Consider the following 23550-nt stretch of genomic DNA (forward strand, 5'->3'; position numbering starts at 1 on the left):
CAAAGTCATTGCCTGTTCCACCTGTGTGTGTGGCTCACAGGGACTAGTGCCTCCTGCATTTGCCCTGTGTTTTTGTTTGGCACTTGCCCCTTGGTCATGGTGTGTTCATGTGTCTGCTTACACTGGACCAGGGCTCCAGTTTGCTTTTGTGTTCTCACGGCCCCTGCTGTGTGGCAAACACAATGGATTAGTTGTGAACAAGTAGACAGGTGGATGTGGTCAGAGCACCCTGGTCCCAGTATCAAGAGTCTTGTCTCTTTCTCCACTATTAATCCCTCATTTGGACATTTCCTTGGCCTGCTCCTTCCCTCTGTAGAGGCCCCCAGACCTACCCACAGTCTCTTTACTCATGCTCAATCTTATTTTAGCCCTTCACACTGTTTTTTTGTCAGGGGTTAAACTCCGGGCTTTGACCATGCTAAGCAAGTGCTCTGCCACTGAGCTGCATGCCCAGCCCTTGTTTTTTTGTTTTTTGGTTTTTTGTTTTTTTTTGTTTTTTTGCGACAGGGTCTTGCTTTGTAGCTACATTGGTCTTGAAATCACTGTGTATCCCAGGCTGCCCTTGAACTTGTGATTCTCCTGCCTCAGCCTCCGAAGGGCTGGGATTACAAGTTTGTATCACCATGCCTGGGTTTTCACACGAATTTTAACATCGATTATATAGACCTTCTGGAAATTTTAGCCAAAATGTTAGATGTGCCATCCACTCTTGAGGGAACATGGTAGTGTGTGGGGTAACATTTATTGAAAACCTACTGTAAACTGTGTGAGTTCTTTGGTTTGTTTTTTGCTTTTTTTAGTTTTCACCACTCTGAGAGTTAACATGTGATTTGTACTTTCTACCTGAAAAACTAAAGCTCAAAAAAGGGTTAAGTAGCTTGCCCAAGGCTGTATGACAAGCAGCAGAGAAGGCCACGTCTGGTTCTTTGGTCCCAAAGTTTAGGCTACTTGTCCTTCTCATCCCGGTTTAAGGTGCCATTAAATGGGGAATCACTTAATTGCACCTCATTAAAAGTACATTCATGAGGAAAGGTGAATAGAAGGAAAAGACATGTATCACTGGATTTGATTTGAACCAGAGATCAGCCGAGTAAGCTCCTAGGTCTGTAAAGTTTCCCAAATTGGGCCTGTGGGGGCTGCCTGTAACAAGACCCCTGGCTCCTTGCCAGAGCAGTGGAGTGCCATCATGAGGCGTGTCCCCCAGCTGACCCGCAGCCTGCTGCTCTCCTCCTTGGTATCAGGTTTGGCAGAAGCCCCAGCCCTAGTTACGCAGTTAGATGAGAACCGCCAAGAGCTGCATTGAAGCCCAGCCTTCAGGGCTTGTGGGGGACCCAGGGATGCCTGTGGGAGGCTGGTCCTCAGAGCTGAGAACCCTTGTCACATGGTTTTCTTGAGGAAGCCTTCTTGCCCATGTTTTCCCATCTGGAGGCAATGCCCAACATTGCATCCTAGGCGGCTGCAGGAGCCGTGGCCATTGGGCTCCTGGGTTCTTTGAGGGAGAGGCAGAGACAGGGAAAGAACCAGACTCATAGTTAGGCTTTATCACACCCTTGGTCAGGAGCAGGCTAACCCAGGAGGACCAGGAATGAGCCACTTGTCCAAAGACTGGAAACCCAGACAGCAGCAGCCCGGCATTCCTTGCTATCTCAATTAATTGTGAAAAGTGGCACAGCTGGCTGATGGTGGTCCCCTTCCTCATTTTTATGATCATGCTAGTATTTTAGGGTAGTGTTTAAATATTCCAGAATCTCACATGTATAAGTCAATAGGTCCATGTTGGTTTGCATTTTTTTTGACCTTGATAGATCTTCCTTCCTGTCTGTACTTCTCAGCTTGATTTTTTTAAGACTTATTTTTCTATTATAAGACAGTGTTAAATATATTTACAGCTTTTTCTGACTTTTTTTTTTTTTTTTTGGCATACTGGGTTTGAACTCTGGGCCTCGCACTTGCTAGGCAGGTGCTCTTACCACTTCAGCCATGTCTCCAGCCCTTTTGCTTTAATTTTTCAGGCAGGGTCTCCCTTTTTGCTCAGGGCTGGCCTCTGACAGCGACCTCCTACGTATGGCCTCCTGCATAGCTAGGATCATAGACATGCACCACATGTCAAGATGGGGGGCTCATTAGCCTTTGACCTTCAACCTCAGTCTTCCTGCTCTCTGCCTCCCGAGTAACTGGGATTACAGACATAAGCCACTGCACCTAGCTGACCATTTCTTGTACTGGACAAGTCCAACAATACCACATGGCCTGTAGGACATCATCTTGAGATGCAGCCACCAAAGGCTGTGTTAAACAGTGCTTGGCGTAAAGGCCGCACCTGCAAATCACGGATCATTTTCTCCATCATTCCGTTCCCGCCCACATATCTGGACCCTGTCATTGCCGTTTGCCGAGAAGCACGGCACACTTTGCAGTTCGGCTGTGTTCACGTTCCATTGGCAGCAATGTAATCGTTAACTTGAGACTGTAGTGGGTGGTGACTTGACAGTTTTCTTCGTCACCCAGCTGAGTCACTTAGCCTGGATGTTGGGTAAAACAAGAGGTTTTTGAGAGATAAGTTCCTTGAGAGGTGCCCTCCTCAGGGCCACTGTGAAGGCCCTCCTGTTGTACTGATGATGTAGAGATGATGGCACCTCTCAGCACTGGCTTTCTCGTTTGTGATGTGGGGAACGGTGCATTCCAGCAGCAAAGTGAGTGACGCGGTTTGCATTCCAAACTACCCTCCGCCTGATCGCGAAGCAGTCAAGGAAGATCGCGCTGCAGGCGGGTGCTACCTTTGCAGGCCCTCTGCAATCTGTGCTGCTCAACCATGAGGCTGTAAAAGTCAGTGTTGAAAATAGCACCCTCCTCCCCTCCTGTGCGCACGGTGCTTCCACACATCTCTGTAGGTTTTGACCATGCTGTTGTATTTCGTAAGACACCTTGCACAGCGCACCATGCTCATCTGCCTAACACACGGGCTCTTTGCAGTGGGCGGTTTCCATAACAACAGCCACACCTCACGCCACGTCTCCAGCACAGAGTGAGCAGCAGCAGGAGGAGGCACGTGTCACTCACCCGTACAGGAACTTTCTCAAGCCATGTGTCTTAAGCAGGAAGGAGAGGGAGCCTTATGGTTCTCATTTTTAAGATGCATGACTGAAGACACTGGAGGAGTCACTTACTAAAGAAAAAAAACCACTGGCCTCTACTTTTGTGGAGTGTGTCCTGAGGTTCATGCTGTCATTTCAGTTCCAGGCGCTGCTCTTCTGAACAAATGCCTCCCGGGGATGTCGTGCCTGGAAAGTTTGCCAACAGATGACCTCTGCGCCCCTGTGCGTAAGTACATGCTCGTCCTCACAGGAGTTTTCTTGTATTTTGTTCCTGAATTATTCCCCAGTAAAATTTTTTAAGTGTCCATGAAGGGTTTTGATTCCTCTTCCCAAATTTGCTATCAGGAAAAGTCCCAAACTCTTACTTAAAAGCAATGAACTTAAAAATCATCATCTCCAGGATAGGTAAGGTACCCAAAAAACTAGGTAGCATTTGTTGCCCTCAACGCAGAGAAACCAAAGCAGATACCTTAAAAGCAACTGAGGCCAATAGGAGAAGGGGACCAGGAACTAGAGAAAAGGTTAGTTCAGGAAGAATTAACCTAGAAGGTAACACACATGTACAGGAAATCAATGCGAGTCAACTCCCTGTATAGCTGTCCTTATCTCAACTAGCAAAAACGCTTGATCCTTCCTATTATTGCTTATACTTTCTCTTCAGCAAAATTAGAGATAAGGGCAAAATAGTTTCTGCCTGATAGTGAGGGGGTTGGGGGGGAGAGGGAGGGGGCGGGATAGGTAAGGGAGGGGGCAGGGGGAAAGGGGGAGAAATGACCCAAACATTGTGTGCACATATGAATAAAAGAAAAAAAAAGTAAGCAATATTATTATGATACTGTGAAAAAAAAAGTCATCTCCTACTTAAAAGCAACCATTCAGGTCTCACGTGCAGGTCTTCCAATGGGAAGAAAGAAGGCAGAAAATATTACAGGTGCACATTTCTTGGCCACATCTGTCATGGACTGAAGGAAGAGCACGGTGTTGTTTTCGCTCCATTCACTGAGCGCTTACACAGCGCCATGGCTTTATCCTGGTGACCTGATTTCATCCTCACAGCAACTTTCACGTGTTGGGGGACTGCTGTTCCCGTCATTTTACAGATGAGGGGACTGAGGCACAGAGAGCTCATTCACCACAGGTCATGCGGGGAGCTGGTGGCAAAGCTTGGCGTCCCAGCTCCAGAAGTCTTTATTTCACTCTCTTACCACCCTGCCTCATAGAAATGGAAATCTGGAGGAGGATAAACTGCCAGGCTGGTTTCTAGAGGGGCAGTGTTTCAGCACCATCGTACCTGCAGGCCTGATCCGGGGACCAGTTGCACTTGAGTGAACTTGTTTAAGGTTAGTGAGGAAATGAGGCTTCCGAGATGGGACTTGGTTAAGGCCACACTGCCTGTGGGTCAGTGCTGGTTTTAGTGGGTGCTCATGTGCTCACTGTCAAACCCTGAGTCAGAAGCCAGTGGATGTTCAGAGCTCCCTGTTGCTGGGCAAGGTTGAGCTCATGCAGTATCTCTAAAGCACCAGGCAGCACAGAGGGATGGCCGGAGGCATGGGCTTAGGATGAGAGCCCCAGTTGTGCCAGTCACAAATCCTGGGACCTAGAGCTAGCCCTGCGCCTTTCCTCACCCCCCAGGCCCTCATCTGGACACACCAACTTCCTTAGGTGGTGATGAATATTGAGAACAGTCATCTAAAGCACAGTCAGTGTTGCAAAGATGGATGCTCTGATTATTTTTCAGAATATCCTTCCATTGCTTCTGGGTCACTATAGCCTTTACTCTGAGAATACATTGAGGAGTTCAAAACAGTCTGGTCAACTAATCACTCGTGTATTGCTTTAAAAATCATCACTGACTGTGCCAGCCACTGGTGGCTCACGCCTGTAATCCTAGCTACTTGGGAGGCTGAAATCAGGAAGATCAAGGTTCAAGGCCAGCCCAGGCAAATAGTTTTCAAGACCCCATCTCTAAAATAAGTGTGGCTCAAGTGGTAGAGAGCCTGTTTTGCAAGTACAAAGCCCTAAGTTCAAACTCAGGTCAAAAAAACTGGTCAAAAAAAATCTCTAACCAATTCCATACTATGACCATAATAACCACACAGCATAGGACTTTGTATCTCTGTCTCTAAATTCGGACACTGAGGGTCAGGGAAATTAAATGACTTGCACACAGGCAGACCCCATATAACCCGATCATCATCTCCTAAGAGCACCCTTGGCTGAAGGCACACTTTGCAAATGTGTGGTCCACCACCATAGCAACAACACCTGCTTCTTTAGTCTGATCTGAATGCTCATTAGGACTGTGTGTCCCCATGTCCCTAAATTTTGAAGGTGTGTTGTTAAAGAGGTGTTAGTGTTGGATAGTGCTCTCCTTCTGAAATCTCCACACCCTAAGGGAAGTTATCTTAATCCAGTTTGCTTGCACAAGAACGGGCTTGGCCACACACGAGTTCCTGCTGCAGGTTATTGACTCACACATCCCAGACTCCATCTGCACTATCAGATTTGGAAGTAAAAGGACAGAGAAGGGTAACTTGTTGGAAAACAGCATTCAGCATGACTGAGCACACTGGCTTTTGCAGTGGAGACACTAAGGATTCTGTTCTTGAAAGATGATTATTTAATGCTGGGGTAGAAAGACTGACCATTTTAAGTGTGCGTTGTGTTGCAAAAAAAGAGTTAAGTTATAGTGTCCACCCCACCACCACCACCAATAATGCATCACCTTTAAACGAAACAATCTAAGTTACCGAAATTCAGCCCTACTGTGTCCTGGCCTAAAATACAGAGCAAGCAAGTTGTTGGAGATGAGAAGGCAGGGAGGAACGGCATGCTAATACTTACTGAGTAAAGTCATCCCTTCCCAGTAGGGTTGACCTTGCAATTGAGGGCTGCTGAAGCCTCAGCAGTTAAAGTCCTCACCATTCGCTGCCACTCCCTTCTCCTGTGTGTGTCCTAGAAAGAGAATGAATGAGTCCCTGTTGATCTGTCATCTGGCTCTTCCATCACCCAGCTAGTGAACCAGGCAGAAAGTTTCTTTGTTAACTCGTTAGCAAATCCCCTCATGCCGGACCTGTTCTTAGGAAAATGGCCTTGCTGTACAAGATGATTTGAGAACTGGGGCCCAAACTCAATGCATTTTGTTTACCAACTCAGTACCCCAGACTCTCCCCAAAGACTTGAAAAGCGTGGACTATCTCATATACTAAGTGACTCATCTTAGCTTCCACTTTGGTGAAGATGTCTTGGCAAACTGGCCCAGTATAAGGAGACATAGAGATGAAAGAACATACCTTCTTTTATCCTTCTGAACTCTAAGAAACATACTTCAAAATAATATAGAAAACTTGTTTTTGCCTCTGAATGGCACGGTTCTGTGTGTGGTATGGTGTGTGTATGCATGTGTGTACATATGTGTGTGAAGTATTTGATGGATGAGATGTGTATGATCTTACCAGACATAAATAAAAGGAAGAAATTATTCAGAAAAAAGATTCCCTGTAACTAAAGTGTTAACCACTTGAAAAACCTTCTCAGAGACAGTACAGTAACAAGAGCTATGACTAGTCGTTTGTTAAAAAAAGAAAAACACACAGACGTTTGTTGACTGGGTTTTGTATTTTTCTAACTGATGAGAACTCCTTGCAGACTTGTAGTCAGTGACCCTGTGAATTATCACTGCGTGAACAGCAGGGCACAGTGACCCTGGGTTAGCCACAAAATGAGTGAAAGAGTTATTTGAGAATCGCCGTGATGGTTCTGTCCAAGCACTGGCTCAGCTTGAAATCTCAGCTTTCATTTCAGTTGAAATATTTCACTGCCTGTGACTTCACTAAGTATATGTGTTTCTTTGCAGTTTCTGAATTCTTTCATCCTTGAGGAAATGATTGCTCCCTATCTCTTAGCCCAGGGGTGTTCTAAGTACCTTATTTACAGACATGAAGAACCTGCGTGGAGTGGATGCCCTTCTGTGGGGGAAGGCTGAGCGTGCATCGGAATCACTTCACCACCGAGCCTCTGAGGAGTCAGAATGGTAACAAGACCTCGGCTAAGCAGCCTTGCCACAGGCACAGTGTCACGATCACCTGAGGACCCCCTGCAAGATCTGTAAAGTGAGGGCCACGTGGGAGGGAAGTTAAAAGAAGAGATCAAGGTTCAGTAAGTTCATTTAAGGCAAGAAAACAGACTATGTGAGCAGTACAGCCAGTTGTAGAAGCTGGTTTTCACAAGGGGACAGCATCATGATTTAAAAAGTAGGGGAGGAGTGTATTAACGTTCAAGCCCAGACTCTTAGTCAATGCTGATGGGATCCAAGTTTGGAAAACAAAACTGTTAAAGTCACTTTTTTCTGAGAAAGTAGAAAAACCGAATATAGACTAGTTATTTCAAGGCATAGTTCTAAGGAATTGTTCATTTTTTTTACTTACGATAAGGTATTGTTATTATATAGAAGAATGGCCTCGTTTTTTTTCCTTAGAAGGGTGTCATTTGGGAATTTAAAAAAAGATTCTTTAATTCTAGCTACTTGGGAGGATGAGAGCAGGAGGGTCATGGTTCAGGCCAGCCGGGCAAAAAATCTGGACATCGTGGTGTGTGCCTGTTGTCCAGCATCAGAGAGAAGCTTAAAAGTGAGAGCCAGGCTGGCCCGGGCCAAAACAAGACCCCATCCAAAAATAACCAGAAGAAAAGGGCCAGACGGGTGGCTCAAGTGGTAGAGCTTCTGCCTAGACAGCATAAAATCCTGAGTTCAAACCCCAGTATTGCCAAAAGAAGAAGAAAAGGAAAAACCTCTAAATCAGTTAAGAACAGAGTATCTGGGGGATTATCAATTTGTTTTCAAACAATTCAGAAACATAGATTATATTTTAGCACAACTAAAGCAACAAATGGCAGAGGTGAACAGTAGTCATTCAAGTTAATGTGTTTCTGAAATTTTCCCTAACAGATTTTTAGAAAGGCCGTGCATCCCTTTATTTAGGTGGCCTGTGGGCATTAAGCATCTTCCTGGCCCCCTGGAGCACTGAAGGGAACAATAGTAAGCTGCCTAACAGATGATGTCAAGAGCCAAGGGAGGGAAGAATTCATCAAGGAGAGTAGATCAGGGCCCTACCTTCAGAGTACAGGGGAAGAGAATCCAAGCTCACAACCCCTCAACTCACAGATCCAGTGTGAGCAAGTTAAAAATGCTGGGATCGGAGTGGCTCAAGTGGTAGAGCACCTGCCTAGCAAGCATGAGACCCTGAGTTCAAACCCCAGTGCCACCAAAAAAAAAAAAAAAAAAAAAAAACATTGGGCTCTCATTGGCAAAGCTGTGTTACTTTACCTCTGAGCTAGTGTACTGTCCTCCGTGGACCCACAGATCACAGCAACCCTTTAAATCAAAGTATATTATCTTGGAATACTTCAAGTGGTTGAACGCCTGCCTAGCAAGCATGAGACTCTGAGTTCAAACCCCAGTCCTGCCAAAAAGAGAGAGAAAGAGAATACTAGGTTTAAAAAATATTTTCTTCAGTCTACCAGTGCCCTAGCTTGGCCTGTTGTGTTTGTGTGTACACTGTACGGCTCTTAGATGTCACTCCAGCTGTCCTACACCTCCCTGGGTACTTGACCAGGATGAGCAGAGGGTCCATGTTAGTGTCCCTCCCAGAAGTGACAGGCTGACATGCACCACTGCCTCTAGAAGGTAAAACTGACCCTTTGAGCAGGTCAGCAAGACAGGTTCATGGGCCTTCTCCACCCTCCTCCAAATCAGGAGCTGTTGGTATCTGAGCATTTACTAAAGGTCTCGTTAGCCACTACCTAAGTAACTCAAATCCAAGTTCAGCTCTTTTCTCTCTAGGTTCTTGAGCTTTTGAAGAGTCTTCTGAAGTCACAAAGCATTGATAAAGCTTCTTCAGGAAGCTGGTTTCATATGGTGGTTTAGATTTAAAAAGTGATTGTCTAGCACCATTTGAAATCAGTGTTCTTGGGGGAGACCAGCTGCGCTGCCAACCACAAAAGAAGAGCACCAGACGGCCCTGGAGGACTCAAAAGTGAAAGCCAGCCAGCTGTGAGAACCTGCCTTGAGTTCTGGCCAGCCCGTTCCTTCCCTGCCAGCAGAGGTGTTGGCTACAGCAAATTAATTTTATGGAATGGATCACTGTTAGAATTTTATACTTGCTTATGTAGTAAGCCACCTTACTCTGACGTGTAGGTTCCATCGTGCCTGAGCTAAGGGCATATTTGAGGTTTGGACCCTCACGGCTTCCTGTGACCCCTTAGAGGATGACTGATTTCTTTTGGTGTTCAGAGTCAATATAATTTTCTAGCACCATCTGAAATCGGTTATAATGATTGGGGAAGAGCTGCGTGCCACCGATTGACAAGAGAAAATGTATTGGTGACCTTTGGGCTGTGAGTAAGAATGGAAAAAAACAGAAAGCCAAAGCAGGAATTCTAAGGTGATTTTTCTTCCTTCTGTTTTCAAATTGAGTTTCTGCCTTGTATTACACATGTTACAATAGCAACAAGATTTTAGAGAAATTCCATGAAATTCGTGAGTTTTTGTTTTGGTGATGAGTAATAGATATCTGGGGGGAAAGGGCAAATGGATGACTGCCTGAGATGACTTGAAAGGAGCAGTGAGGGAAGAGGTTCTGTTTACTGAGAGAAGCTCACACCAAGTTCACCTGGGAACAGTCTCCTGGCCTGCCTGCCCTTGGGGTGCCCCCTGGTTAACTACCCATACTCAAGTGGGTGAGAAGTTACACATAACCACACAAGGAAGGACACAAGGCTCAGGTAGCTAGCTGGGTGTCAGCTAAGTTACTAGGTTGCATTTCAGTTTAGAAAGCGTTGTTAAAAAAAAAAAAAAAGGGAGTTTGTACCTGTAATGATCCTAAATTGTCCCTACCAGCGTGAAAACGAGGCTGAGTTCTCTAGGGCTGCGTGGGAGAGGGGGCAAGAGAACGTTCCACCTCCTGGGTCATAACTTGCTTCTGCAGCAGATAGATACTAATGTCCCCAGCCAGTCCACCTGCTGCCACCTGCTGTCCCCACGTGACATCCTGGAGCACTGAAGAGGCTCCTGGTGGACTTCAGTCTTGTCCTGTTCTGTCTGGCCACATGGCCTAACAGTTCAGAAATACCTCCCCTGTTCTGCACAGGTTTCCTGCCCAGCCACGCCTGCTTCCTCCTCTGCCCCTCCTCCTCTGAATCTCTCTGGGAAAGCTCTCTTTGCCTCCGGGTGGAGACACCAGATCTGTAGCCAGAACATTCTGTCCACTGTACAGATCCAATGAGAATCAGATCATTTTTCTTTCCTGCGGTTATTTCCCCAGAGCTGTGTCGTCTGCTTTCTTACGTACTATTTTCCCTGGATCTAAGTACATGTCTGTGTCCTCATTTCCCTCCAAACCTTTGGTTTCCATGTCTTTGGTGGCTTCTGCCTAGTTTAACCTGCTCTTCTGAGCCTGACCCCATTTAATATGCCTGAGCCACACTGCTCGCCTTGTCCCCAAAGCTGGATTTTCCCACTCGGTGCCATTGTTAAAGCCGATCACCCTAGTGTGGTGTGCCTGTCCTCCTCCTGCCCCACATGCACACTCAGCAGGGCTCTCAGGCAAATCCCTCCCTTCCCTGTGTCCTCCTGAGCCTTTGGAAAACATGAACGTGATCTTGTTCTTTTTCTTGGCCATTCAGCAAACTCTGTCTCCACCAGGTACAGGACGCTTGGGACTCTCATCCCTGCCCATGCCACATCCCTCTCAGCACCTGTTTCCTAACCCCCCCACCCCCACCCCCGACCCAGGACTTGCTGCTGGGGACATTCCAGGTCCCTTCCGCTCCAGCCTGTGCCTATGCTGCTTCCTCTGCCCGGGGTGCCTCCCCTCCTCCTCCTCCTCAGCCCCCAGATGAAATGTGTGCTCACCTGTGGAGCCTCACGCTGCGGTCAGTGTCTGGCTGGGGTCCTGTCTCTTCACTTTATGTCACCTGCTTACTTCCCAGTCTCCTCCGCTAGGCTGTAGGCCCTGTGTCTTTAGGAGGAATGGGCATAGTCGTACCTGGTTTTTAAAACCTATCTGTCAAGTACTGCAGCTCCTTTCATGGTGGAAACACTCTGCAGCGCTAAGCATTGTTGCAAAGCAGGTTCCCAAAGTTGCTAAACATTTAGCTGCAGTGTTTTGTAGCATTTCCAAATGCTACTTAAGAACAATCCATATGCTCTCTGGCTTGAATTTTAAATAGCTTTATAAGTGAGAAAATCAGGTGAATTACAAGTAGCTGAGCTTCGCATATACCTAAAAAGCCAATGAGACAGGATTTAAAGCCCTTTTGGTGATCTGACAGAAAGCCTGAAACAAGCCATAAAAAAACCTAAAACCCAAAACTGCATAAAGCTAACACACACACTAGACTAGGAGTGAGGGTGGCTGAAATTTGCTTTTGGTTGAGTCTGAGGGGTCAAGATTGTTTTTGTAGGCAGCTCACTTGATTTCAAAACTTAAAATCAATATTCAATATTCAATCAAATAACAATATAACTCAGACAATAAAAGATGGTGCAGGAGGAGGGAGTGCCAGAGAAGAGAGAAACAAAGTGTAATTGAGAGAAAAGGAACAAAACCCAGGCGAGCTCATTCCTGAGCTCTGATTGCCCAGAACCCTGAAGTCAAGTTTTCTGCCCTGCTATTTTGAAATGAAAGTGTTGGACAGGAAAAAAAAAGCAGTTAAGTTTGAAGAACTGCATGCAGAAGTAATTTTTCTAATTCTGTGTTAGGGTTTGACACTGTCGCTCATCATTCTTTTCTGATTGTGCCCGAAATACAATCTTGGCTATTCAGCCTGGTGACAGATCCTCAGTTACTACATCATCAAGGGCTGAAGTTCTCTATACCGTCCTATGCTCACTGAAACAGAGGAATGTCTAAGTGTTGCTGGGACCGTGACCATCTCTCATTTATCTGAAACTAAAATAGAATCTAGTACTTAAACAGAATCCATCTTACAGTATTATTTACATTTTTCATTATTGAGACAATATTCAGATAACAAGGCTTGCCACTGTAAAGTGTAATGGCTTCAGGCCACTCCCAGTGTTGTACAACCACAAGCACGCTCTTAATTCGTAACATCTCATCACCCCAAAAGAAACCCTTCACCCATTAGGGAGACACTCTCATTCTCTCCTTTGTCACTTCTGGCAAATATTGGATATTTTGTGTGAATGGAATCATACAGTATGTGCCCTTTGTGTCTGGCTTCGTTCACTTAGCATGTTTTCAAGGTTCATCCACATTGTAGTATGTACCAAGACTTCATTCCTTTTTTATGGCTGAATAGTATTCCTTTGTATGAGCATACCACATTTTGTTTATCCACTCAGTGGTTTTATTGGCACTTGAATTGTCTTGTTCTTTGAACCTTCCTTTTTCTCAGTGTGATACAAGTTGGCAGAAACAGAGCCTACAATAATAACAGCTGTCCTCTGCCCTACCTCCATTCTCTCATCTTCAACTCATTTATCTGTGTTCTCTCATTGCCTCCATTTTAAAGTGCATGTGTTGCTTTTCTTTCATGTGACTTTATTTTTTTTACTTTTTCCACTCTACAGGAGGTGAGGATTTAGCTCTCACACTACTACCCATACACACACACCTCCATTTACCTTCCAAATTTAGTTATAGCAATTTTTGGTTAAGTCAAGAATTAGTACTGATAATTACATAGATAACCATGGCCACATGGTATTGGAAAATTCTGAAATGAATAACTATCATTTTTAAATCTAATTTCTTAGATACTCAACAATTCATCCCAAATCCCGACTGCAGGAGTGTGTAACTTCCGTTTCAGTGGTGACACCCAGCACATGGTCGCTCAGTGGCGCACTGTATCCTGTGAGCACAGCTTCCCCCTGCAGTGGTCTGGACAGGTGGTGCACCCTGCCTGGCTCCACCTGGGGCTTCACTCCGTCACCATCTTAGAAACACCCGTCTCCCGGGCTCGGTCCTGTTTTGGATCCTAGAGTCTTTCTTGCTCAGTCCTCTTAATTCTAGCTCTACTGTGTGCGTCAGTGAGTGCACACATCCTTCAGCTGTGTCCTGAGAAAGGTTTTTCATTTCAACTTCTATTTTACTGACTGCAATTCCCCTCAGACTTTGGTTCTCTAGCAGTGGTGGTGTTGGAAGTTTCACACAGTGCTGGTTTCTGGCCATTTTAGGAGACTGTTTATCTCTTGTGTTCTTCCAGTTCTTTCTGTTTTTGTTTCTGTTTTTTCTGGTGGGACTGGGGTTTGAACTCAGGGCTTCACACTTGCAAAGCAGGAACTCTTCCTCTTCAGCCACCTCTCCAGCCCATTTTTGCTCTGGTTATTTTGGAGATAGGCTCTCAGGAATTATTTGCCTGGGCTGGCCTCAAACCTCTGTTCTCCCGATCTCAGCCTCCCAAGTACCTAGGATTACAGACATGAGCCACTGTCACCAGCAATAAAAGCCTTTTCCATTCCTTGGGCCAGGCACTTACTGCCTTTCTCATTCTGGAGATTTAGCTCTTTGAACTCTAGAAAATATTACTGCTATTTCTTACATTATTTCCTTTCTCATTTTTACTATTCTTTCTACAACTAATATTTTTCCTGTTGTTGGACATCTTAAAGTAACTGATATTTTTTTTCCAATCTTCCATGTTTTTTGCCTTGTTTTACTTTCTGGGAAAATTCCCACTTTTACTTCTGAAATATCGTACTCAATTCTTTTTCCTGCTAATAAATTTTTAATATCGGAACAGTTTTGTTTTCATTTTTTTTATTTAGCTTTTCTTCCTGTTTTGAGGATTCACAGATGTTCTGAGAATGTTAATTGGTTTTTCTTTTTAAAGCATTTCACTCCCTGCACATCTCGGATTCTTCTGGGTTCTTTGATTCTCTGTTTTTGGCTTTGTCTCATGTTTTAGGTTTGCTTGAAGGTCTGGTGGTCTTTGACTGCATTCTTATTAAGAATGGGGCTTAAATGTCAAAGGTCTCTGTTGACAGGAAGGACTTATCAGGCCTGTCCTAGGGTGTGGGTATGTGATAGGAGGAATAATGGCTCCTCACACACAGAGAGGTGTCCCTGTCCCAGTCCCCAGAATCTGAAAATGTTACCTTTGGACTTTGCAGGTGTGATGAACACTAGACACCTTGAAACAGGGAGATTTTTCTGGGTTATCCAGGTGGGTCCACTTTAATCCCACAAGTCCTTGAAAACAATCTTTCCTGGCAGAGTGAGACGTGACTATGGAAGAAGGTCAGATGCAACAGAAGATGGAACGAGTGGGCTATGGCCAAGGAATTCGGCTGCCTCTCAAAGCTGAGAAGGGCAAGAAAACCTCCCCTCAGGCCTCCAAAAAGGAGGCCTTGATTTTACCCCAGCAAGGGCTCTGTGGGACTTCTTACCCCCAGAATGGTAAGATACTAACTGTACCTACAGTAATTTGGCAGAGCAGCAAAGGAAAATGAATAGAGTGACTGAATGGAGATCAGCTTTTCCCTGGGGACTCTCCAGCCTCCCAGTAGGGGTCAGGTCAGTTAGAGTCACTCCACCAGAATCACAACAAATACTACGAGAAGAAAATAGAGTTTCACGTAGGTCCTGGGGTTGCTGAGGGAGGGGAGGTCCTGAAAGCTGCAGCTAGAAGGTTAAAGAAATTGCTACTTAAATGTTCAGCCTATATCACTGGAGCAGTAGAGACTGGAGGTCACCAAAAATTCCAGGAAGGCACAGTGGCTGCCCACCATCCACTGGCTGCCAAGTAGGGGCTGGGAGAGAGGACTGTGACACCACCACATCTGACCTTTGGAATAATGGCATTTGTCACTCACCTACGCGTTCCATATCTGATCAGGCTCCTCTTACTGTAGCCTGGAACCACACCGGGAAGGGGATTCTGGGAAATGTAGTTCTAGCCTTAGCTGAGCATGATGGTGGCAGTGGTGAGCTGATGAAAGACAGGAGCCACTGGGTGGTCTCTGATGATAAACCTAGTCAAGAAGATCTCAGGTCCTCCCATCTCAGAACAAAGCTTTGGCCAGAAACACAGATTCCAAGCAGTAGTAAGGTTTTATTGAAAGAAAAAGAAAAGCATAGAGGAGGAGGAAACATTGCAAGGCAGATCAGTGGGCCAGATGGCAATTCCAGGTTGTAAGGGCAAACAATAGGACAAATCTGAGCGGACGAGCTAGGGTGATTGAGAGGTTTGGTTAACAGGAGGATGTTATATAACTTATTTTAGACTGCATGTGTTCCTACCCATAATGCATTCTGTTAAAATGAGATGTACTCCATATGTATGAAGCTTTAAGTGGCGGGGGGCAGGGAGGGAAGGTCTCAAGGTTCATCTGAGGACAGGTTTCCCAGCCCTCAGCACATGTGCTAGCTCCAAGACTTTCTCTTCTGTATAAATATCTTTTTTTTTTATCATAACATAGTGGCTATTGAATTAACCACAAAAAGGAGGTTCCAAGAACATTCCCAACCAGATGTCTTCTTAAGGGGATTTGGTTCATGTCCTAGGTGGACTTTTACGACATTTTATCTGGTCAGTCTCCATCCCCTCTTGGTCAAACTACTTGCCTATTCTCCTACCTCAAGCCTGGCTACAGGATAGTCTGGAACTGAGGAAGGAGCCAGGAGTCTTCTTGTTCAATTTAACCCTCTCTTTTTAGCTCCCTCGGCTGTGCCCGATGTCTCTGAAATACAGAGCATCTCTGGTTCAAGCTCTCTAGATGCTGAAAGGCGTTGGGGTGGAGGGGACCAGAATTTAACTGAATCTGTGTGCTTTTATCCCAGGGACTCCTCTTCCCAGTCCCACCCCTGACTTCAGAGGTACTGCACCTCCAGCTCCTGGCCCTTCCTGTCCTCTGGGCAGGTATTAGAGCTGACTTCTCTGCGATCTCTGGTGTCAGCATTTTCTGCTGTGCTAAGTTTAATTACCATGTCTGTCCATTTGCTAAGATTTTGCAGCTAGTCGTCACCTGCTATCTACACTGTCACTCTCTGTGGCTTTATTTCATCAACATCATTCCCTTGCTAGTGAAATTTCACAGGACCTAGAGGCAAGCCCCAGTGTTCACCATGTTTGGCTGCAAGGCTTCTGAGATGAGTAGTGTGATACGGTACAGGAGTTCAAAGTCAAGGGGCCTGGATCTGGCTCCAGCCATCTTACTCTTTATTCTTGTGGAGCTCACGTTTCTTCTCTGTAAAGCTGGTCCGTTAGAGTCCCTTTTAAGACTAATACATGTTCTAGGCCCTTTCCCTTAGAAAGAAAAAAAGAGCATAAGTGCACAGACACCCCAAGTTGATACCTTAATTTCAAGACCCTTCAAGGGTATAACCCGTAAGGTTCAGGGGTTCAGAACCCCCAGTCTAGCCTATCTCTGAAGTCACTTTTAGATTTGAGATTCTGATTCTCAAAGCTATAAAGTTTAAAAATAATAGATTTCAAAAGTGATATTGCAAGCTGGTTTCTTAAGAGATAACAAAATAGTTGTCAATGTACTATTTATGAGCAAACCAAAAAAACCAGAGTCCAGGAGACTGAATTCGGTCCAGTAAGTTGAGGGGCTTAGAGGTTCCAGCGGCTCATGAACTTCTAGAGAGCTACCAGCATGGCTAGTGAGGGAGAGTGACCAGAGATCTAAAAAAAAAAACCCTCCACTTAAATGACCACTGCTGGTCATTTTAAGTAGTGGTGTCAAGAAAGAAGCCAAACCAAAGCTCAGAACAGGTCAGAACATCCCTGTGTACCCAAGTGGCCCTGTGGAATTTTTGCTCTTTTATTTCTAGCTCTTCAGGACCTGAGGGACACCTAGGATTCTGTGCATGTTCTGCCGGGCCAAGGAGCAAGGTGACTTCTTTGCAGCTGCAGGCCAGCGACTGAGAAATACAAATGTCTTCTCCATACAGATGAGGCCTAGGTCAGGATGCATCATTAAGGGAAGGGTCTCCATTGAGCAGCTTCCAAGAAACTGGGGCAGCATAGCAGCTGCAGTCTCTACTCTCCGGGCCTGAAGTGAGCATAGCCCAAGCCCTGTGGCGTTGAATGTTTGCATCTGGAACCCCACTTGTACTCCACAGAGAGAGTCTTCATGAGTTGGTGGGCGGGTGCTGGGAGGCTATCTTCCTTCACCTTAGCAGTTTACTTTCCTTCTTCTTTCTTTTACCAGCTACCAAAAATGCTTGGGACCAGAAGTATTTAAGATTTGGGATTTCAGGAATGTTTATATACATATAATGATATATCTTGGGAATGGGATTCAAGTCTAAACCTGAAATTCATTTATGTTTCATATCTGCCATGTATGCAAAGCCTGAAGGTAATTTTATACAACATTTTTTAATGCACCTGCATTTTACTATGACCCATCTCATGGGGTCAGGTGTGGAATTTTCCACTTGTAGCATCATGTCGGTACTCAAAAAGTTTCTGATTCTGGAGCCTTTTGGACTTCAGATTTTCAGGTTAGGGATATTGAATGGATATAGTTTTCCCTAGAAAGTTGAGCCTCCTAAGTGAAGTTTGACTATTTCCTAATGCATTTCGTTCAAGCAGCAGCTTCCTTTTAAAAGAGACCACAAGATGCACTTTTTGCACCGCTTGTCTCCGTCCCATAGCTGGTAAAGCAGGGCAGCAGAGGGAGAAGGGATCCTGGGATTGACAGAGGGGCTGGTGGAGGTTGGGAAGAAGTTCTAGCATCATTCCTGGTCTATTCCATCAGGGCACCGTGACCACCCATTGCAGTGGGCCTTGAGTTTTTTCCTAAGAATGGAGCTTAGGGCCCTATAGAGACTGTGAATGGTTAGTAAATTGGCTGAAGGGTTCATTGGCGGTGGTTTAATCTGCTTCTAGAAAAACTCCACACCCTTCATTCACTCACTTCTCTTTAAGGGCCAAGAAGAGAACTCTAGCCAACGGTTGGGGAGGCACCCTGTTTTGAAAAGGCTTTTTCCACCCACCAGCCTTAAGTGCCCAATGGCTGACCCTCCTGTGCACAGAAACAATGGCTGAGCGCCTTCCCAGAGAGACCGCTGGCATGGCCCTGGTATGTGGGTGCGACCAGGGAGCTTTGGTCCCAACTGTGCAGACTTGCTGTCTTAGGGCTGGTCCTTGCCAGAGCCGGAGGAGGCGTGAGAGCCAGTGGGCACAAAACCCTTCCTCCTGGGGGGTGAGAGGGGTCACAGGTGGACAAGGAGTTTGTCCACTAAAGAAATAGGAGGATGTCACAAAGAGGGAGGAGGATTGAAGGACAAGAGTTGCTTCTGCACATTCTACCTCCATGAAAACAAAGTCCGCGAAAGCATGGCCCAGCACCAACCTGTGTTGGCCCCCACCCGCTATGGGTTGGGCAGAAGATGGCGCGGACCTGGCAGAGGTTGAGTAACCAATACTGTGCCAAAGGCTTGATGTGGCAGGAGGCGACAGGACAAAGACATCAGAGTGTGCCAGTTGGGCTCCAGCCTTCTTTGCTGTCAGAACTGGTCTCAGAATAAAGGACAGCCCTTGGGTATACTTTTACAGGAGGCGTTTTTTTACCCTGTGCAAACAACTGCCTCTCCCTGCATGTCCTGTGACAGCAGGCCAGAGGACAAGGACAAGGGCAGGCAAGAAACCAAACACAAAGGCATATGTGGTTGGCCCACAGACCCTTTGGTCTAAACCTGCCTCACTTACAAACTTTCTGCAAATGTCAGAAAACAAACAAAAACAGAGTTGAGTGTGAAAGACAGGTAAGCTTCCAAATCAACAGTTGTGGGGGATCCTGGCTCTAAATGACTGTGTAGTGACCTTGAAGAAGGGCCCTGAAGCACCATAATGGACATGAAGAAAACCACCAGCCTGACTGCCCTTCTGGAAGGCAGGGTCAGTAAGATGCTTCATTAAGAAGTCTGCAAAATGATGGCAACAGTGTCGGTACTGAGTTAGAACTGTCCCAAAGGACCAGGACCTGAGGTTGACCTCTCTTCCTCCTGAAGCACATCAGCCATTGGAAGCAGCCACCTTCCTTTCTGTTAGTGCAGCATGCTGGACAGGCACTTCCTAGGCACTGAGGAGGTCATCCTGTGCCAGGCCCAGGCCCCTGCACCTGAGCCTGTTCCCACACCAAGGTACTGGGCTCAGCAGGGAAACTGATGGTGGGTACTCCTTCCCTGCTACTGAAAGCCCAGGGTGTTTTCTAGACAATGCTGATGTCTGACCCAACCTGCCATACCTTTGAAGTACACCTTAAGTTCTAAGAAAGGGACCCCAGGAGGGGCGGGAAAACAGTGGTGTTGAGTTAAATGAAAGACCCTCTGGTCCTCTTCTCCTGGGTCAGGCGGAGGACATGCTCACGGCCTGGCTGCCTCTTTCTAGGCAGATCCCTGTATGTCGTTGTTGTCTGATTTCTGCCTGCTGTGTTTGCACATGGTGGTGAAGATGGAACTGCGGTTTGTGTCCACAGAGCAGATTAAACACTGCCACGACCTGCCTGAGATTATCTGCTCACTGGCTGGCAGTCCTTGGAGGAACAAACCCAACCCATCCAGGCTCCTGGCAAGCGGAAGTCCCAGGGGTCATGGCTAGCTTCTCATTGCAAAGTAAAATCATCTCAAAACATGACTGACCAGAACCCATCAGCTAAGGAAGTCTGCCCCAGCCCCAGGTGGAAGGTGAGTGGAAAAGTCAAGGCCAGAGCTCAGGACTGAAGCAGAAGAGGCCACTGTGTGTTACTGTTCTCAGACACGTGGCACCTCTGGTATCAGATAGGGTCTGTTCTGCTCTGCCTTAGGGTCACTCTTACTCCTGCTTTTCTCACCTTGATGTCAGAATCCCAGCCACATGTCTTCCACAGAAGTGCAATTTCCTGCAGACCTTGCAGAGGATGGAGAGTTGTCCTGTGATCAAGCTTTGTGCAAGCCCACATTTGTGGGATGGTGGCAGTGAAGCACCACACTGACATCAGGGCATCCACACAGAGGGCAGAGCCATTTGTCATCATTTTCTTAGTGCCTAAGACATTCTATCATCCTTCAGAAAGGGGAAAAGAGACCTTAGCCTGCCTGCAGTTTAATTAAAATGCCATATTTACACAGCTGTTTTCTGGTTGGAGCCGCATCACTACATGTCAGCCAGAAATTCTTCCCAAATCTTACTCCCCAAGAGGAGCTCAAGGGCTTAAACGTGCTTGGAGGAATTGCAGAAGAGAGGACAGACACTCACTCCCCCAGACCACATCTAACACTTCCACAACTGAGAGGCCCTGGTCTCCTGCACCTGGTCGGATTTTCAAGATGAGAGGTGTTCAGCACCATGGCCAGAGACCCAAGTGAGTGGTGTTTGTAAGAGGAAACGGTCATGCTTCAGAACTGTCTTTGCCCACTCTGGTGTTCCCCAAGCTAATGCTTGGATCAGCCAAAGAGGCGAACCCCAGAACTCCCAAGTCCTCCTCATGGGTGCGCCCCCAACCCTCAGTCCACGGGCCTAGCTGTGTTAATCGGAGTATCTGCAATGCTCCATAACCAAGAAGGTAGAGGCACGGCCTCCAGGACTCCAGAATCATGTGCCTCTGCTCAATGGCTCTCCCGAGAGGCTAGCCCATTGGAAAAACAGCAGATGGTACCAGAGCACAGAGACACTCTCGGCAATCCTGTGTGACAGGCGTGAAACGTGAATGGCCCACTGCCATCCTCACAGTGACCGATGAGGGTAGGTGTCCCTAGCTGTCTTGCTCAGGTACCTGCACACACACACGACGCACAGCGCGGGTGAGGGAGGTCATCCTTGGTAGTCATTCGCTGCCTGTCATGACTAACGTGTGCGTTCCCACGGGGAAGTGAGGCAGCCAGCAGATCCTGCTAATTAGCATTTTACTTTTGAACTTGATGTCTAACGGGGAATGAAAATCCTGCCCTTTTAATAGGCATCTTTCAGTCATGTGTGAGGCCAGGCAGGGGCTGAGTATTTTACTTAATCTCAATCCTTACGACAGTCTCTGCAAACCACAGACATTATCACCCCATTTCCAGGTTTGCAAACAGAGGCTCAGTGATGTGGAGTCATTCACTCAGGATTGCAGAGCTGTTAATGGCTCAGCCAGGATTTGAACTGTCTGTCTGACTCAGCAGATCTGTATGTCCTCAGCATAAGGAAAATCACAGTGGAGAGACTGTTACATGTTGGAAGGAAAATATTTTCTGATATAAATAAAGCACTCAAAAGTTACTAAAGTTGAATATCGCACCCAAATTTCTCCTTCACCCTATAAGAAGCAGCAGTGGGAAAAAGGGACAATTAGTGTGGGGTTTTGTTCCTTTATCTCTACCTCTTGTCACTGCAGGACATAAAATTGTGTTGACTACTTCTAAAAAAAAAAAAAAACCCTGTGGAATAGGACAGAAGGCACATTGTTCCCTTTTTTTTTTTTTTCTTTCTTATTTCAGGGTTAGAAGGGAAAGTTTTCAGCAAAGTTAGAAGGGAAATCCTCCTGCTGAAATAAAAAATGTTAAATGATGCCAGGTGTAATGGTTCATGTCTGTAATCCCAGCTACTTGAGAGGCAGAGGCAGGAGGATGGAGATCTGAGGCCAGCCTGGGCAAAACACAAGGGCTGGGGGTGTGGCTCAAGTGGAAGAGCACTTGTGTGCCTTGAGTTCAAAGCCCCAGTATTGAGGGAAAAAAAAGTTTAAGTGAAGCCCCTGGGTACCTGGCTCCTTCTTGGACGTCCATAGGGGGCTATCATGCAGTTCGTGAGTATTGCACAGTGACATGGGCCGTCACCCTTCCCCCTCTCCTTGTGTCCTGATGGTGACACAGGGCAGGGGTAGTCATGTGGCAGGGTGCAGGGGAAGTCAGTCAGTGATCCCCCCAATCTGGGATGTCTTCATTGCCTGATTGTCAACCAGGCGCTGCTGCCCTGGAGCTTCCTCACGACGCCCCGGTTCACCCTCTCCCTTCCTTTACCAGCTCCGAGTCCAGCCTCTGCCTCTGTGGCCACTGTGCAACCTCGCACATGTCCTGCTTCCTTCTCGGGTCTCCTCCATCCTGGGTCCTGGCAGTTCCCATGACTGGCCTGCAGGTTGCAAGCTTTCCCGTTCTGCCTGCATGTGTTGCTGAGGGTCCCCGACTCTGGATGAGCATTTGTGAATCACGCTAATGACAGCAGACATTCAGGGGACGTCTTGCAAACACAGGACGGTAAGTGACGCGCCTCCTGCACCCCCCAGCCAACTCGCACACAGTTTTCTGCATTTTGTGGCTTGAGGCATGCCTGGAAAACAGTAGCGTAGGCCCAGTAATGTTTCTCAATTCTAACATTTCAAATTACTTTTGAATTATTTAAAAGGACAAAAAAGTGAAATCTGATACTTAATAAGCAGTATCAAATGATCAAATTGGTCACTGGCGAAGCAAGGAAACGTGGAATGATATGTTCTGATTCTTTTGACTGGTGGATAGCATGTTCAAGTCTATTTGATGCTATTATGAAAAATAATGTTTACAAAATCTACATTCCAAAGAACTCTGTGGGAGATACCTCCTTCTCATTTCCACCCTCAAAAGATCCTGTTTCGTTCAGAGGATGAGAATAAGTATATCCTGTCAAAATAGCTGGGTGGCCTTGTAGCACAGGTACGGCAATCACTGCTAACAAGTTTTACAGGTATTTATATGTGCTTGATCTGGCACTGCTCCTTCCTGATGGTGCAGCCTGGAGCTGCAGCAGCCATTTGGCAACCATGAGGTCATCAGCATGAGAATTACACCTTACAACTAGAATGGCAAAAAAACATCAGGATGGCCCTACTGTCTCCTTATGATTCCGACTTCTCATTGCTTTAACTAAACATCCACCATATTTGTGTTAAGTCACTGTTGATGTGGTTCTTTGCAGCTTGAAGCCAAAAGCAAGTAGTAATCAGCACAACTTAAACACATCTCAGCTTCTGTTTCTGATCCCCAAATTAAAGTTCTATATTTCCCCTAAACTTAGAGAAAAGCTAGGTAGCCTAACATGGGGTCTGGATGTTGAGGTTCTTTAACAGGCTCTTGTATTCCTTACACTCAACTAGAGTGAGAGAAATACTGGATGGAATTAAATATTTTTTTAAAAAATGAAACACTACTTAAGTGCGCAGGTGCAGGTACTGCCCCCTCAGGGTGAGGACAGCGATGCATAGACTCGTGGGGTTGTGCCTGTTAGCTGGCAAAGCTGCGTGTGACAATAGCAAGTGGTGGCAAGGCAGTGGGGCCGTGGATGGGGGGGACACCTGGAGCAGCTCCCTGGGGACAAGGAGGGCTGAGGAACACAGGCCGGGTGCCAGGTGAGGAGGTGGCAGCCACCATGCAAAGTCCGAACAGCCTTGTGCCCACCCAGGGGGAATGGAAACGAGATGTCATTAAAGCCACTCAGATGACAGACAAAAGCAAAACCCCGAGCTGCGCCTCCATGTGGACGTGGTTTC

The 23550-nt window shown here is 46.4% G+C and overlaps 1 long non-coding RNA gene across 1 annotated transcript in view; it reads left to right on the top strand.

The window, feature by feature from the left end:
• The window catches only part of LOC141419659 (uncharacterized), a 165061-nt gene extending 161274 nt beyond the window's left edge, over positions 1-3787 (top strand). The window contains exon 5 of the long non-coding RNA XR_012444285.1: positions 3235-3787. This is a non-coding gene — a long non-coding RNA (uncharacterized lncRNA). The remainder of the gene's footprint in view (positions 1-3234) is intronic.
• Positions 3788-23550: the final 19763 nt, after the last annotated feature.

Source organism: Castor canadensis, chromosome 2 (assembly GCF_047511655.1).
Source record: "Castor canadensis chromosome 2, mCasCan1.hap1v2, whole genome shotgun sequence".
NCBI lineage: Eukaryota > Metazoa > Chordata > Mammalia > Rodentia > Castoridae > Castor > Castor canadensis.